The sequence below is a fragment of the Salminus brasiliensis genome, chromosome 15 (genome assembly GCF_030463535.1).
Source record: "Salminus brasiliensis chromosome 15, fSalBra1.hap2, whole genome shotgun sequence".
NCBI classification, from domain to species: Eukaryota; Metazoa; Chordata; class Actinopteri; order Characiformes; family Bryconidae; genus Salminus; species Salminus brasiliensis.
This window is the reverse complement of record NC_132892.1, coordinates 8,035,647-8,052,064: the sequence shown is the minus strand read 5'-3', so window position 1 is coordinate 8,052,064 and position 16,418 is coordinate 8,035,647. Positions and strand designations below refer to the sequence as shown.

Below are 16,418 nucleotides of genomic sequence, written 5' to 3'. Positions count from 1 at the left end.
TTCGTAGTTTAGTGGCTGTAATCACAGGGGCCAACGTACAGAATATACATATTATCCCTTTTCTGGACTTAAAAGTCTTTGGTATGATTTGGAGATTAGTGCAAGCGAAGACAGAAATGCTGCTGTACAGCGATGGTGAGATGGTGAGAAACTCACCGTTACAGAAATGACGTACATTCCCAGACTAAACCTGTTATTTGCTTTCAGTTTCTGCTTTCAGCTGTCTCAAACCACACAGCCATAGCTTGAAATATCCTGCACGATAATTAGCAACGTATTCGGTGGAATAAATATTCCAACTTTAGCCATTTACAGTACGACGAGGGAAGGCCAGTCACTTCGAATCATGGATGTAGCAGAAAGCACGAAAGCGTTTCATTTTTCATGCATATCCCTCTGGCTAGGCTCTTAAGACAAGACTATGCTTGGACACCCAAGCAAGCGACTGGCACTTCTCTTAAAACTTCAAGACATGAGTGTCAGGGAGGCTCTTCGTCTAATTAATAACACAACGCGTTCTTCTTTAGAACACCCAAAAACTGCAATAGCAAATCAAAAAGTTAAATAATACACGCTGTAAATGCCGGTTCACCAGACGTTGCCCTTTATTATCAAATGCCCTGGTTAAAGTTTATTTAATAATTTTTCAATTTTTCCCAAATAGTTTTGAGGTTCTATAGAAATTACAAGCTCCATCCACATTCAGAACCCACAGTAGCTTTATGTTTTACTGAACTGTGTTTTTTTTTTTAGACTCAAGCAGCTCAAGTTGATTGAGAATATGATGGTAATGGTTTATTATCTAGAGTCTCTAAATAACTGCCGAACAGAAATAACATCAGAGTACAGGTACACCCAGGACTCTGCGCCCAAATGTGTATTTTAATGTAAATTTAAAAAGTGCTCCCTTAAAACATGACGTAAGGTTATATCGTCATGTCAAATACATAGTCCTGAAGCTTTATATTTTGCTAGATTTTGTTGATGTATCGTGTATGCTTAGCAGATTCAGGCTAACCAAAAAAGGCTTAGTGGCTTTTCACATTCAAAATTAGTTTTTTAAAATAAGATTCAAAAACGTACTATGCAAAGCTTTTGAGATGCTCAAAGAAAACAAATAAACCAAATATCAGGATAAATACGAGAAACGAATAAAAACGAATAAACAGCAAGTTTTTTTAAACAGATCTAATATTTCAAACATATATATTTCTTATTTTACGGAAACACGACAAGATATAAAACGCAGGAAAAAAATGTTTCCCTTCAGCCCTAAATATCTAAATGCAAAAATGACTTATCATAAAGGAATTTATTTTAATACTCCTAAATAAGGTAAATAAACGATATAAATGACACTCCCTCGCATAAGGAACAGAAAACGTATTTTTTTTATAAACAGATTCACGTACACGAATATTCTCCAGAAAAACAAATCATCATCGATTTTTTTCTGTTAAAGAGTCCCGGTTACACATGTAGCTTGATTGTTGATTAACTATAATGATGCACTTTCTTAACGACAGGCTAATTTAAAGTTGCTCAACAAATTACACGCAAGGAAGTGTGACGTGCGGAGAGATTCTGTAACCTGAAGCGGTCCATCTCTCTCCAGCCTTTCCGTTTTCCATCGTATAATTCTGAACTGGTGTAATGTGATAACTTTTGAGTATAGAGACCAATAACGCTAGAAGTCAGCAATAAAATCATTGATCAGCAAATAAATCACTGGTCATGCTAGTCCGTGTCCAGAAAGCCAGCCATAAACGTTTTACGGTGAGCTATCACACCGGGTATTTTTTGCACGCTCACACTCGCTATTGCAACGCATATACGTTATATATGGAACAGAATTAGTACAAAGAAGTACACTGGGGTATTTTCTCGTAATGCTTTATAATTGGGCTGTTACTCCCTTTAGACCATGGTGTTTAGACCAAGTCCTATAGAAGTGCATATTATCATTATTATTACTAATAAACATAATGGAATACAGCACCAAGTAACGCTTTAAGTAATCATTTACTGATTGTGGGACTTTAGCAGGCTACTAGGGTTATGACCCTATAACCAAATGCACTGTCTATACCAGTGATTTTGAGAGCTAGTGTCCTCATGCTCTAGACTCTAATACCTAACACCTGATTAGGAAACCAAAAAATGCAAGACCAGAACAGAGATCAACTGTATCATTCCCTGTTAACCTGAATATTGTTATTATTATATTGCTCAACTCTGCTTTAGACTACAAATAATTGAACTCTGCACTCAATATACACTTCCTTTTCAAGACAGAGAGAAAAACAAACATCACCTTGTAATAGAAATGTTAAGACAGGAAAGATGAGCAGAAGTTGACAATGAATGACAAAAAAGACAACACACTGGACCAGAAAAAAAGACAGAGGATAAAAAGCAGAACACTTGTGGAATTACCAAAGAGACTGTCGCCGCTTCGACCTTTCCGCACAAGGTACATGGCCCACGTTAGTGGTCCAGATGCATTGAAGTGACCAGAGTTCATATCTACTTTTGTCCAGATTAGCAGATCCAAGCAGGGAGTGTCTTTAGTTGGTCAACAAAAAAAATTAAAACGTAACTACCCTTACAGCACTCTGCCTTTATACTCTTCCTTCACCCACCACCCTCCTCTTTATTTGCAAAAACCTGTTATAAAAAAGGGAAAGACAAGAAAAGGCTAAAAGATGGTAGAGTGGTGTGCCTTCATAGCTAATAGCCCTGGCCTCAGGAGACAAGCCCAGCTCTTTGCCTCGGGGCACTTCAAACCTACCTGCTAATTTCATTTAGCGACTGAAATGATTTTCACTCTCTCTCATTGCATGTTCACTATCTCGGTTACACTCGGTGTGTGTTTTTTTGTCTTTTCATGTGACCAATGTAGGCAACTGTGAAGGGTGATGGCAACTGTGAAGTTTTTATGAGCATAAAAAAGGAGGAATATAACTGCTACTTACTGAGGAATAATAAGACTGCTGTAGGATTCATTGAGGTGTCAGTACATTTAGAAACAGGGCACATTATTGGGATTATATTGAAGAAACACACTTGATTCTCCAAAGAACCTTTCAATGTATGGAACTATATTGTAAACGAAACAGTGAAAATAATGGAGATATTTTTTCACAAACCTAAATAGAAAGTTTTATACCAAATAAACATTTTTTTCCTAGAATCAATCAACCATGCCAAGAACTACATACTACATAGAATAAGAAAGAAAGAAAAGACAAGGGACAGACGTTAACTGTTACTTTGTGTGAATTTCTAGGTACCGTCTAAAGAAAATACAAGATGCAGCTAGAAGCACAGCATATGGTCATAAAGTGACCATGGTGGTCTCTTGACAGCTAATCTATGGTCATGTGGATAACATTTCCTTTGCAGCAAGTGGCCCTTCCAAACCTCACACAGGCCACTGCAGAAACCTCAGTGGGTTGAGGGTTCTCGGGCTGCCTGAGTGAAGAGTGACAATGGTTTGGGAGAGAAGCCAGCTTCCAACGTAAGAAAAAGGAAAAATGTTGGTAAGCCACATGGTGTAATGGTGGCACTGTGGGCACAGAAAGTGCCTATATCCACTGTTACCACTATTTCTCACCTTGTCATTCAAAATAGCTTACCCAAGCACAGATTTACCCCTGCAGATAAAGACGTCCTCTTCTTTGCCGCCCAGGGGCAGTCTGTCCCTGTGGGCCCCCAGAGACACCACCCTGGGGCCAGATGTGCTGGGCACACAGGATCAATAATGCCCCCTGAGCTTCCTGGGGCTTGGGTAATCAATAGCTGCCAGAAGCAGTGGGCATGCAGATTTACTACTACAGATATTGTTAGTCAAAATAATTCAACATTCAGCAATTCTCTTTAAAGGAGGAGGTCACAATACATTTCATAATACCTTCTGAATCCATGCATTTTTGATCTTAAGACTGGACCATCTCTGTTTTTTCACTAACGACCCTTCTGCCCCCTTTCCCTCTCTATATTTAATTCTCCCTGAACCCCCACCCTCCATCCCCACTCTCTATTTTATCCTCTTTCCTCTTCTTTCTCTTATTTCCTCACACGGCTGGGGTTCGTTGGTTAAGAGAGAGAGGGAGATAAAATAACTCAGCTTTAGTTCTATTCAATAATTAACGCGGTTGTATTGTGTGGATGCTGTTAACTGCTACTTAAAAGTAATTAATTGATTTTCTGACATATCAGTTAGCAGCTCAGCGAAGTGACAGAGCAAAGCACTCTATCCTGTTCTCTCACTCTGACTAATGCTAACACACACATACATTCAGAGATACTCATGATTCATGAGACTGGGTCACTAACACCACACAGTATATTACATTCACTTGAAATTTACTGAGATATATCATACTCTTTATGTGTATGTGTGTGTGTGTGCTGTCTATATTTATTTATTTTAGAATAGACAGCCCCCCCACACACAATCTATCCAGCTGTATTAACATGACCACTGATGAAAGAGTCTCTTTAATAGCATCACAAGTTGTGACGTCAGGGTAGTCTGAGAACTTTCTTTTCCCATGGTCCATTAGACTAGCCCTCTCTCTTTTAAATGTTACTGGCATTGCCACCTGCCTGACTTTATATTCAGCAGTTATGTATCAGGCCCAATTCATTTTAGAAACATGTTCAGAAAATATGTTTAATATTATTATTATTATAATTATTATTATTATTATTATGCATCTGGCATATCCAGTCAGTAAAGAGCTTTATAGTGGACATGGAAATGGAAAAGCAAATGAATATTAATAAAAAGAGATAATTGCACATCAACAAATTAGAAATGTGACTTAGACTTTAATAATATCTTCAAGAAATGTTGCATGGTGCTGTCTGCAGCTTAGTATTAAGATAAAAGCACTATTGCAGGCCACTGAGGGACAGCCCAGAGGGCGAAAGGGATGGCAAGACTACAGCCCGCTCTTAAGAGGATAACGACACAGCAGCGTAATGGTCCCAGTGTGAATTTCAATCTGTTCCCAGAACTGCTCCCAAAGGCACAGCACATTCTAACAGCAGCTCAGCCTTCACTGAACATTTGCAAAACCAGATTTGTATAAACTTGTTGTATTAAATATTTAAAAGTAACCAAAACTATGTGTGCGTTTGTATATACATATATATATTTTAAATGACATGAGCAGCAAAAATGCCTGCTGCAAAATCTGCAGTGCCATTGATTCGAGGGGTGGCACGGCCAGGTCAGCAGCACTCATTAGAAAAGGTGCACTTCACAGACCATTATGACAGTGTCAAACCGAAAGCAAAAACTGAGAAAGTGGTTGAATTTGTTGTGCTGGATGAACAGCCATTCTTAGTTTTTGATAATGTGTTTTTTCTAATGATTAAACAAGTAGAACTAAGATGCAACAGATAAAACATATATATTATATATATTAAATATATTAAATTATCTTATTAGGGATACAAAACACTGTTTTTACCAACATAAAACCTACATAAAATGGAAAGCTATACATTTCAAGAAAAAGAAAAAAAACACAATGGTCACTGAAATAACTTGATAATAACTTAATGACGATAATAAATCAAAATTTACTAAAAACAAGAGACTGCTTTTGAAATGTGGTTCAAGACAATTGTAATAATAAAAAAACAACTAAACCAAAGAGCCAAAAACAACTTCCAAAGAGATTAGAGGTAAACTCCAAGGTCAAGGGACATCAGTGTCAGATTGCACCATCATTTGTTGGAATTGCCAAAATGCATTTTGACAAGCCACAAAGCTGCTGGGAGAACAGACAGATGAGACAAAACTGGAGCTTTTTTGGAAAAATCACATCAGCTCTATGTTTACAAATGCAAAAATAAAGCATACAAAGAAAAGAACATTGTACCTTCTGTAAAACACAGAAGAGGCTTGGTTATAGGGTTTTAGGGATGTATATTGGTTTTAGGGATGCTTTGCTGCATTACTATTTACACACAGGTATATACAAATTAAAATATCAAAGAATAGCTAATGGCTAATGCCTAAGCTATATCCAATTAAACATCTCTGGAAGGAGCTGAAATATTTTGATCACAAGGAGTGTCAAAATACCTGTGGACTGGCACAGAAATCAGAAATCGCTTGATTGCAGTTACTGCCTCAATAGGTTGTGCAACAAAATATTAAGTTAAGGGTATGATCATTTTTGTATACATACTGTATATATATGGTTTTACTGTTTCTGGCACTGCTTCTTGACTGTGTGCATGGTATTGTGAAGTCTGAGCATGATGTATGTTCCAGTGTCAGGAAACTGGGTCACCATCAGAGGTCATGGGTCTTCTAGGAGGACAATGACCCAAAACATACTTCAAAAGGCACCCAGAAATGGTTTAAGCCAAAATACTGGAGAGTTCTGAAGTGGCCAGTAATGAGGCCAAATCCAAATCCTATTGAACACCTGTGAAGAGATTTCAAAAGGAGAAGGCACCCTTCAAATCTAAGAGATATGGAACATTTGACAAAAGAAGGCTTTTCTAGTAGAGAAGTGTAAAGAACTCATTCAGGCATACAGAAAACAACTGATTTTGATATTGTTTCCCAAAGATGTTTTGCCAGTTATTCAGTTGAGGGTGGCAACAGTTTTGTCCAGTCCATTTCTGAAGACGTTTTTTCTCTGCTTTTGCAAACAAATGAAATATGTGAAACATGTAACATACCAAAAGCCTTTGTAATTGCAACAGTGTTTTGGAAGAAGTGGTGCATTTTCTGTATAGAGGCACAATCTTGGTCATGACTGTAATCTTATCATTCGGAGCTCACAATTCAGTAAGTGTGTTGGCCAGAGAGTGGGTAGAGCTCTGAGGCCTTGTTCGGCCTTCTGAGGGCCAGAGTGGTGCGTGGGAGGGAGGGGCCAGGGAGCTGCTGGAGATGTGCCTCAGGCACCATTTAGTGCAATGTTGAATTGATGAGAAGACGCACTGAGGCAGAAGCACACACACACTTGGAGACAGTACACATTTGCCAGACGGTTATAAAAAATATGTGCAGTACCTGAATGCATACACACACAGAGATATACAAAACCATGTGCATTGACTAAAATAATTTGATTTCATACTCTGAGTTTCTTCATGGTTTAATAGGTTGACTTTGATGGGTCATTAATGACTTTATCTATCAAAAAGCAATACAGACAAAACAAAGATAATTTTATTTTCCCTGGGCAATCACTATAAGTAAAGCTTCCAGTAATACAATGCAAAGATTTCCCGCAAAACAATTTTTAAATAATATGCATAGATTATGGTTTCCGTCTGGTGTGTACAATTCTCTATAATAATACTGAGACAAAATGCATTTTTACATGAGACTCATCAAAACACATTCTAACATTTAAAGAAGAAACAACGTGCATAAAGTCACAAAAATAAAACATTCCACAATTTTAATGGTTGTTTTTCTAAAACCCATCTTGAAAAGTGCCTCACTTGCCACATGTTCAATATATATATTTTAAATGTGTATGTCATTACGCAAAAACCTTATATCTTCAAAAAAGCAACTTCACAGGAGAAAAAATACCTTCCTAACTTTTAGTGTGTGTCAATAAGGTTTTTGTCTGCTATAAGTAAAAAATGGCTAAAATTTAAATACAAGGTTCCTGTACAGCGATGGCAGACCCTTGAGGGGCTATGTAACAAAAGGTTTGGCTTTGATCATTTTTACTGCCCATACTTGTCATAATGCAAACATAGGACACTGTCTTAGCAATGGAGGCTGGGGACTAAACGACTGTCTTGTGCCATAGCAACAAACCGAGTGGCTTTGTTTTTAGCTAGACACTTGGCTCTGCTGTGCTGGCGGTTGAAGATGGATCAGTTGTGGTCAGATGGGCAGATGGCCTCCACAGACACTGACTCAGAACTCAGACCTCAAATACACAACAAAACACAGACAGACTCCACACACTGCTGCCATTAAAACAGGGACATAAGGCACATAGTGAGGTAAATTAAGTTGAAATGAGGGCATCGGAATAAGCTATGCTTTTACTTTCTAAATGAAGACATGTACATGTATGGTTATCCCTAAAATGTCTATCTATTTTTGGTATCATCCATTATATATGGCTAATTCTTGTTTCAATAAGTTGTGGAAATTAAGAAATCTATGTGATGGCATTGAGTCACTGAAAAGAAATCTGAAAGCAAATTTCTGTAAATGACAGCAAAATAACTGTACTGTTTGCAGTATCAATGAAAACAGAATCAACCCAATAGGTACGGTTAATTATAACAGAGAATGAGAAGCTAGTTGTAACTGTCACTTATAATTACAATACATCACATTTCAGGGCATCTTTCAGGAATCCCAAGGTCATCTTATGAAAAAAAGACTTAAAGCCATTTCAAACATAACATAAACAAATAAAGTTATTCACAGATAAGGGCATTAAAAGATAGGTAGTCTTAAATAAAAGTGCCTTGAGGTGGAATAAAACGTTGAACAACACATTAGCCAAACTGACGATTAGATGGAAGGGAGTTCCAGAGTCTAGGTGCATTACAGCTGAAAGCCCTAGCCCAATGAGTCCTAAAATGATTAGGTGCCACTGACAGTAGGTCATTTATATAAATTTCAGTGGTTCGGAGTTCTGAATTAAATTTAATTATGATTTTCTGTCATGTCTTGGGCAGATCCATTTAAAAGAGTATGCTGCAGAAACCTTTTGTTTTGCTAAGAGCATGCACTTTCTGCATTCCTTTTCCAAGAATAATAACAACCGTCTTGAACTGTCTGCTATTTAAAATAAATAATTGTTGTTAACCTAGACTTAACTTCCAGTGAATGCAGAGAAACTTGCCTTTCATTTTACATGGTTCTGAATTTCATGCAAAAAGGTGAAGAACCATTGTAAAAACTGGTTTTCCTGCAAATCTAGGACACTGCACAATATGCGGTCAGTTTGGCCTTTACCCCTGCAGGAGCATTAAGACATTGCTCAATAAAAAAGTCATTAGTCACCCACAAAATCAATTAATGACTCAGAAGGGCCTGTGCCTGAACTTGCACGTGGCCTAACCTCTTCCTTGCAAAAGCAGGCCTATTTAGTCATTCTCACCTCTACTTAGACTGCAGTGCCGATGAGGAACCCTGCTATATAAGCCAGAAAAACATTCTGAAAAATGGGGACATTCATGCACAAACAAGTATCTTCAGATAAATAAATTAGCAGCCATTAAATAAAAGCATCCAAACGAGGTCTGCTGGAAGAGAAGGAACGATGGCCCAGACACACTTTGCATCTTGGCCTTGTTAACCACACTGACAAACTAGATAGGAGTTCCACTTGGGAACAGATCCCTTTGGGTTTTCTGGTGCCACACTTCATCCATTACCATGGTCTCGAAGAGTTTCTGTGGTCACCAAAAGTGGCACAGACCCAGCCCAGTACCTTCTCTGTATCGACCATTATATTGCTATTTCCTGTTGCGGTTTTTACAGCAAAGGAGTAGTAATGGCAACAGAGAGGAGCATGATGGGAACTTTAAGCACTCTGAACCACCACAGAGTTCTGGAATGTCCCCAATGATCACCATCAGCGCATACTTGGACTAAAAGTAACAGGATAAAGTATACAGCTGTGTGAGTCTCATTCACAAGTGCCTTTGCATTGAATATTTCTTTTTCTTCCTTCAGAAGACTTCAACCTTTAGAAGGAGATGTTTTTTTTCTGGAAATAAAATAAGATGAGCAGGTAAATATTTGTAGATCACTTTTTTACAACTACAGTTACCATTATTTGATATATCATCTCTTGGTGGTTGTGTCATTGATTTTGTCATTGGTACTGCTCTAGTACTGCTGCTCTAATCCACAATGATGCTACATTCTAGTATCCTGCTACCATGCCAACAGAATACAGTCTCAACAGGAGTGTACAGTGGCAGAAGACCGAAAATTCACAAAACCATTAAAACCATTAAAATGACAACACCTGTGCTCCATATTCATAAGATGTGATGCAAATTCAGGAAACCAATGCAACTTCAGAAGTGCTGCAACTCCAGTCACAACCTTATCCAATTTGCCATGGGTGGTCCCTGGTTGGTACTGTCCCACCCATAGGATTAGAACATTTAGCTTTGAACATGACCCAAAAAAACAGCTTGAATTCCACTGGTTATTCTAACCAGATCTAGCACACAGTGCGTCCTTAACACTGCCTAAACACAGCAACACCTGCGTCATCTGTATGGATCAACATAAATTAGTGGATCATACCAGCCTCACACATGTGCTTATTTATGCTCAAACTGTACTCCAGCGATGCGTTTCTCTTGTTAGTAGCATGTCAAAATGTGTTAAAACAGCCTGGAAATGTTCCCATTTGTTGACCATGCTATTAACCATCTTGTCACATGACCTAAGTATAACACTTTTATCTTCAAATTCAGAACATGATGATGAAACACAGATGCACTAAGGAGGCTGAAGATAATCAGCAAATTAAGTTCGTTCCACCTTGGAACATTTTAAGGTGGAATTTCAGCTTAATGCATATGCGCATGGCATAACATTTCGTGTTTTTTATATGTCAGAACGAGTGACTAAGTCATGAAGTGTCACTACTTTACTAAAACATAAAAAACACCTATAATAATAAAATACCACAGGATACCTAATCTGATCTTGTCTGTACAGTTAGAGCCTGTTGATTCCCCACACCGTTCTTGCAGAGTTGCACAGAGTTGCAGAGTAATGGTCAAATTCTAGAACTCCCAACTGCTTGTGCTTCTAAACGCACTTAGTGCAGAGCAGTACAGACAGAATTAACTTTTAAAAGGCTTAAATGTGGATGCATGTATATTTGTGATATTACAGTAAATGAACGAGCAAATTGAATAATGCCCCAAAAGTAGAGAGACTGGGAGACATACATAATATACAGTGGATGAAATAAGTACTGAACATGCCACCAATTTTTTAAGTAAATATATTTATAATAATGGATGGGCCAAAATCACACCTGAGCAATGCATGTGGATAGTGTCTCCATACATGAAGTGTCTTAAAGCTGTCATTACCAACAAAGGCTTTTATACAAATTATTAAAGATATTAGTTAGCATGTTCAATGGTCAAGTCAAGTCAAATTTATTTGTATAGCGCTTTTTACAACTGTTGCTGGTCGGACTGGTTGGTGGCAGCTTGTGTGACACAAGTAGTAGGTCCAGCAGGTCGGGCTGGGTGACCATTTACTTTTGTGTCATTTCTCATTATTACACATAGCTTCATTTATGGACACTTTGCATGTGTGGATTGGATGGGTTGTTGCCGACATCTGGTGAGAATTTCATGTCAATAGCACCTTTAGAAAATTGGTGAGGTGTTCAATACTTATTTCACCCACTGTATATCTAATAGCAAAAATAATTTAATTTTCATTTGTTCGATTGCTGCTGCTTGATGCCAGTTCTGGGTACATATAGAAAAGGATTAGAGTTTCAGCACCTTTTTAATGAAATTTTCTGTTGGGTTGCTACTGGGTTTGCAGTGTTTCTGAAGTTGTACTCCTTTTCTGAACTTGCATTGCACCTATGAATTTGCTGTTGTTTGTTATATAGAGAGCATGTGTTGTTTTTCAATAATAATCAGTGTTCTCAATTTAGTTTAGTGTATTGTAATTTTGATTTATTTGTTTTGTGATTTGAAACTTAATTTTTGTAATGTGCAGTGTGTTGTACTTCTTCGGAGTGCATGAGTACATAAGTCTCTGTTGGCACACAAGAAATATGCAAATACATATTATGCCAACTTTGTCAATTTTACTATGGTAATTGCACATCAGGAGAAAACCTCTGTTGGCACAGCACAAGACGTCCTTGTCCTTTATACTACCAACAACTATTCTGCAGAGCATTTATGTAACTTGTAACCATAGACACTGCCAGTCATCTATAAGGCAGCAGACAAACCTTGCAGAGCGATTAGCGCATTCGGTTACAATCTGAGGGAGGAACAAAGACTCTGATCAAGAGACACTGTGCAATCAATGGTAACACCCGCCTTCCATGTCTTTCTCTCTGTCTAACCCAGTCTATTCATGCTTTATAAAACACAAATCAATATCTCCAGTCTGCCACTGGCAGGTCTATGCTCACTCTCCCAATGTTGGATCTATGCTAGGCAGCCAAGGCCTAAGTGAGGAGGATTACAGTATATCAATGTACCCACAACAAGAACCAAGTACGCCTAATCATGCTTGCTATTGACCTGTTCAAGATGAGGCCTCACAGATGCACATCTGAGCTACTGCTAAAGCTAGGAGAGACATGCAGAGAAAGTAGAAGACATGGAGAACAAAGAAGATGGAGAAGCCATAGGAGGAAATGCAAAAGCGATTAAACAGGCCAAGGGAAAAAAGGGAAAGAGAAGAAGAGATGAAAAATAAAAGGAAATGAAGGAGCTTTATTAGAGATCCTCTTCCTGCGCAGCGGATGTCGCGTGTAGCAGTGGAGCGTGTGGATCAAACATCCTCTGCTCTGATCATAGTCCAGTCCACCACATGGTTCAGGCTTCCCTGGGGTGTAGGCGGTGTGAGGGGGATGGGGGTTTAGGAGAGGGCAAGAACCAAAGAAAGAGCCAGGCAGAGCTAAGTGACCTGGCAGTTAGTTTGAAATTTGCTCCCAGGTTTTTCCAGCATGGTCCACACATCACAAAGTGAAGAAGAATGACCTACAGTGAATGGCACCGAAAATATTTGAGCTTATACATTCATAAAAATAAAACTACTGGCAGATGTTCTGTGGTGTGATGTGACAAAATAACCATGTTTGGCCCACTCACAAATGTTTCAGCGGTTGCTTCTTTTTTTCAATATGTTTGTTAGTTTTTCCATCACATTACATCACAATTTCTTACAAAATAGAGGCATCTTCACAAATCTACTCCCCACAACCCCCCCCCCCCCTTATCACTCCATCAAATACATAAAATGTTCATTTCTAATACTTCTAATACTAAATCCTTTGTTGGCAATGACTGCCTGAAGTCTTGAACTCATGGACATCACCAGACACTGTGTTTCCTCTGCTCTGCCAGGCCTTTACTGCAGCGGTTTGCAGTTGCTGTTTGTTTGTGGGCCTTTTTGTCTGAAGTTTAGTGTTTAACAAGTGAAATGCATGCTCAATTGCCTTAAGATCAGGTGACTGACTTAGCCATTCAAGACTATTCCACTCCTGGGTTGCGTTGGCTGTATGTTTTGGGTCATTGTCCATCTGTATTATGAAACGCTGACCAATCAGTTTGACTGCATCTACATCTACATCTGTAGCATTTAGCTGACACTCTTATCCAGCTTAACAACTTACAAGGTTACTCGTATTACAAAGGTGGATCAATGTAGTGTTAGGAGTCTTGCCCAAGAGTTCTTATTGGTGTAGCACTTCATAGTTACCTAGACTGGGAATCGAACTCCAGTCTCCCACATGGTGTGGTAGTTCACTGGCAGGTAGTAGTGTTATCTGTTGCTCCACACCAACCAACATTTTAACTGCATTTGAGCACACAGTATATCTCTGAATACCTCAGAATTCATCCGGCTCCTGTCTTGTCATGTCATTGTCGTGTCATTATTCCATTATGCTGGTAGATGTTGAGCTTGGTTTTATTTGTCCAAAGAATGTTCTTCCAGAACTATGCTGGCTTTTTTAGATGTTTTTTAAGCGAAGTCAAACCTAGCCTTTTTATTCTTGAGGCTTATGAGTGTAAATATATATAGATGAAACTGTAAATTAAATTCAGGTCTGAGCTTAAGAAGTGCATTTTTTATTGCATGAGTGACAATTTAAATTGTGCACCACACCCAAGCACAATTTTGCATGACCACCTCTTTATAACATATCAAATATTCTACAGTGTTTCACTTCAGAAAATGTAATTCATAATATATGTGTAATTCTTCTAGCTGGCCTTTGTAATAGCATACAGTCCTATGTAAAACACTCTTTGTCCACCCTCTTTGAATGATATGCTTGTGTGTATCAGGACATTTAAAAACATTTGGTCCTTAGAATATTCTAAAATAGACACCAATTTGGGGAATTAAGAGGGTAAGTAGCAGCCAGATGTTGTTAAACAAATGCACTGAAGGTTTTGGCAGTTTGCTACATTTAAGACAACTGCCAGTCTTTCCAGGAGTTTCCATGCCTCAGCAAATTCACACCAAGGCCAGACTGAGAAACTGCAAAAAAAAAACAAAAAAAACAAACAAACAAACAAAAAAAAAAAAGACAAACCTCAAAGAACTCCAACTCTACAGGCCTCAGTTAGCATGTTAAATGTTCAGGTTCATTACAGTTAGAAAAAAAACCCAGAACAATTATGGCTTGCATGGGAGTTGCCATGAGAAAGCCTCTTCTTTCTAAAAAGAACATGGCAGCATGGCTTACGTTTACATCTGAACAAACCACAATACTTCTGAAACAATGTCCTTTTGATAGATTAGACCAAAATGGAGATGTCTGCCTATACTGCACTGCATCACCTTTGTTGAAAACTAAACACAGCATATTAGCACTTTATACTAACTGTCAAGCAAGGTGGTGGATGAGATGATGATTTTGGCTTGTTTTGCAGCCACAGGACCTGGGCACCTTGCAGTCATCGAGTCGAAAATGAACTCACATGTATACCAAAGTGTTCTAGTCAAATGTGAGGCCATCTATCACACAGAAAAAGCTTGGTCGAAATTGGAGCATGCAACAAAACAATGATCCCAAGAACACCAGTAAATCTACAACAGAATGTCTGAAAAAGAAAATAATCAAGGTGTTGAAATGACCCAGTCAAAGACCAGAACTTAACTCAATTAAAATGCTGTGGCGGGCCTTTAAGAGAGTTGTGCATAAACAAATGCCTGAAGAAACATTGTAAAGAAGAGTGGGCTAAATACCTCCAGAATGATGTGAGAGACTGATAGTTATACAGAAAAGATTGCTTCAACTTATTGCTGCTAAAGGTGGTTCTATAAATATAGATTGCCTTTTTGCCTTAATTTTTGTTAAATAAATAACAGCATTGTTGAATCATAAACCACAAGATGATGTGATCTGAGGTTGTATATCTAATTGTAAGACCTGCTAAGGACCAGATGCTTTTTTATTATGTCCTGATACATAAAACCATTGGATTCGAAAAGAGTGTTCTTTGTTTTTCACATAACTGTATAGTGATCTTAGACTTTTGGGCAAGAGCTCCACAGTGTCAAATTCTACCGCAATCCTATTGAAATGAAATGGTTGTGAATAGGCATATGTGTGTGTGATTAGGCATATAATAGGCATTTTCAATTGATGCCCCACTAGGTAGGAATACATTTTTTTATTACAATCTGAATTTTTATTAAGTTATTATTATGTGTATGTTTTTTTCTGTGGGAAAAATATGATTCTAGAAGTGTTTGTTCAAAATGGAAATGGAAAAAAAATACTGACTCAAAACTACACATACAGAGTGTGGATGTGATGTCATCATAAATGCCCACATTTATGGTAATGCAATTGCGCAACTGCATTTTAATAGCATGATGATACTCTAAACTTAAGTTGAAGTATCTGAATCCGCTATCCATGCATGCAGGACTCCACTTCCACCCTGCTGGGCTGAGCAAGACAGGGTGGCGAGGCATGAGTCCAGACTTTTTTGGCCCCATCCAGACGGCAGACGAGCAAGACTTTCTCTGGCGTATCAGTGAGGCGCTATGACTAAACATAGCCTGCTGCGCTGCCACGTCCGCGCTGCATCTCTGACTAAGCATAGCTCAACCATCTCCCCCTTCTCTTCATGCACACGAGCGCACACTCATGCCAGGCGCCCAGCCGACTGCACTGGAAACAGGTGGCACTAACTGCACCCAGGAGGCGGGCCAAGAGGAGCTGAATCATACTGACATAATTACTCGAGCAGACGCAGGGGCATTCTCACAGCTATGAGCTGCACGTCTGCTATAAATGGAGATGTGATAAACGAGAGGGGAAGCATGGGGGTATGCGCATGGGCAGCAGCAAGAAGGGTGAGAGATGGCAAAGATAGGGAGAGGAAGGGAGGCAAACAGAGGGGGAGAGGGAGAAAGAGAGAGGGAGAGGGGAAGCGAAAGATAGAGAGAGAGGTGAAAGTAGAAGAGAGTGCTTATTAGATTGAATCACTTGTCTAACAAATGGATTAGTATATACCAAAACACAAGCACAAAAGAAGGTGAATTAACCTGGGATGTAAAATTCTAGAAATATTATTTCCATTTGCTCCTACAATACTTAACCTCATAAACCTGCATTGAGCTGAGGAGAAGTAATACTATGTTCTCTGGAATGATGGTGCTCCAGCCAATACTTTAAGGATGAGTTGGGGAGGTGATCATCCAA

General features: G+C 38.7%; 1 protein-coding gene across 2 annotated transcripts in view; it reads right to left on the bottom strand.

Moving 5' to 3' along the window:
* runx1 (RUNX family transcription factor 1) overlaps positions 1-16,418 on the bottom strand; it is a 50,689-nt gene that overhangs the window by 19,833 nt on the left and 14,438 nt on the right. The window lies entirely within an intron of this gene.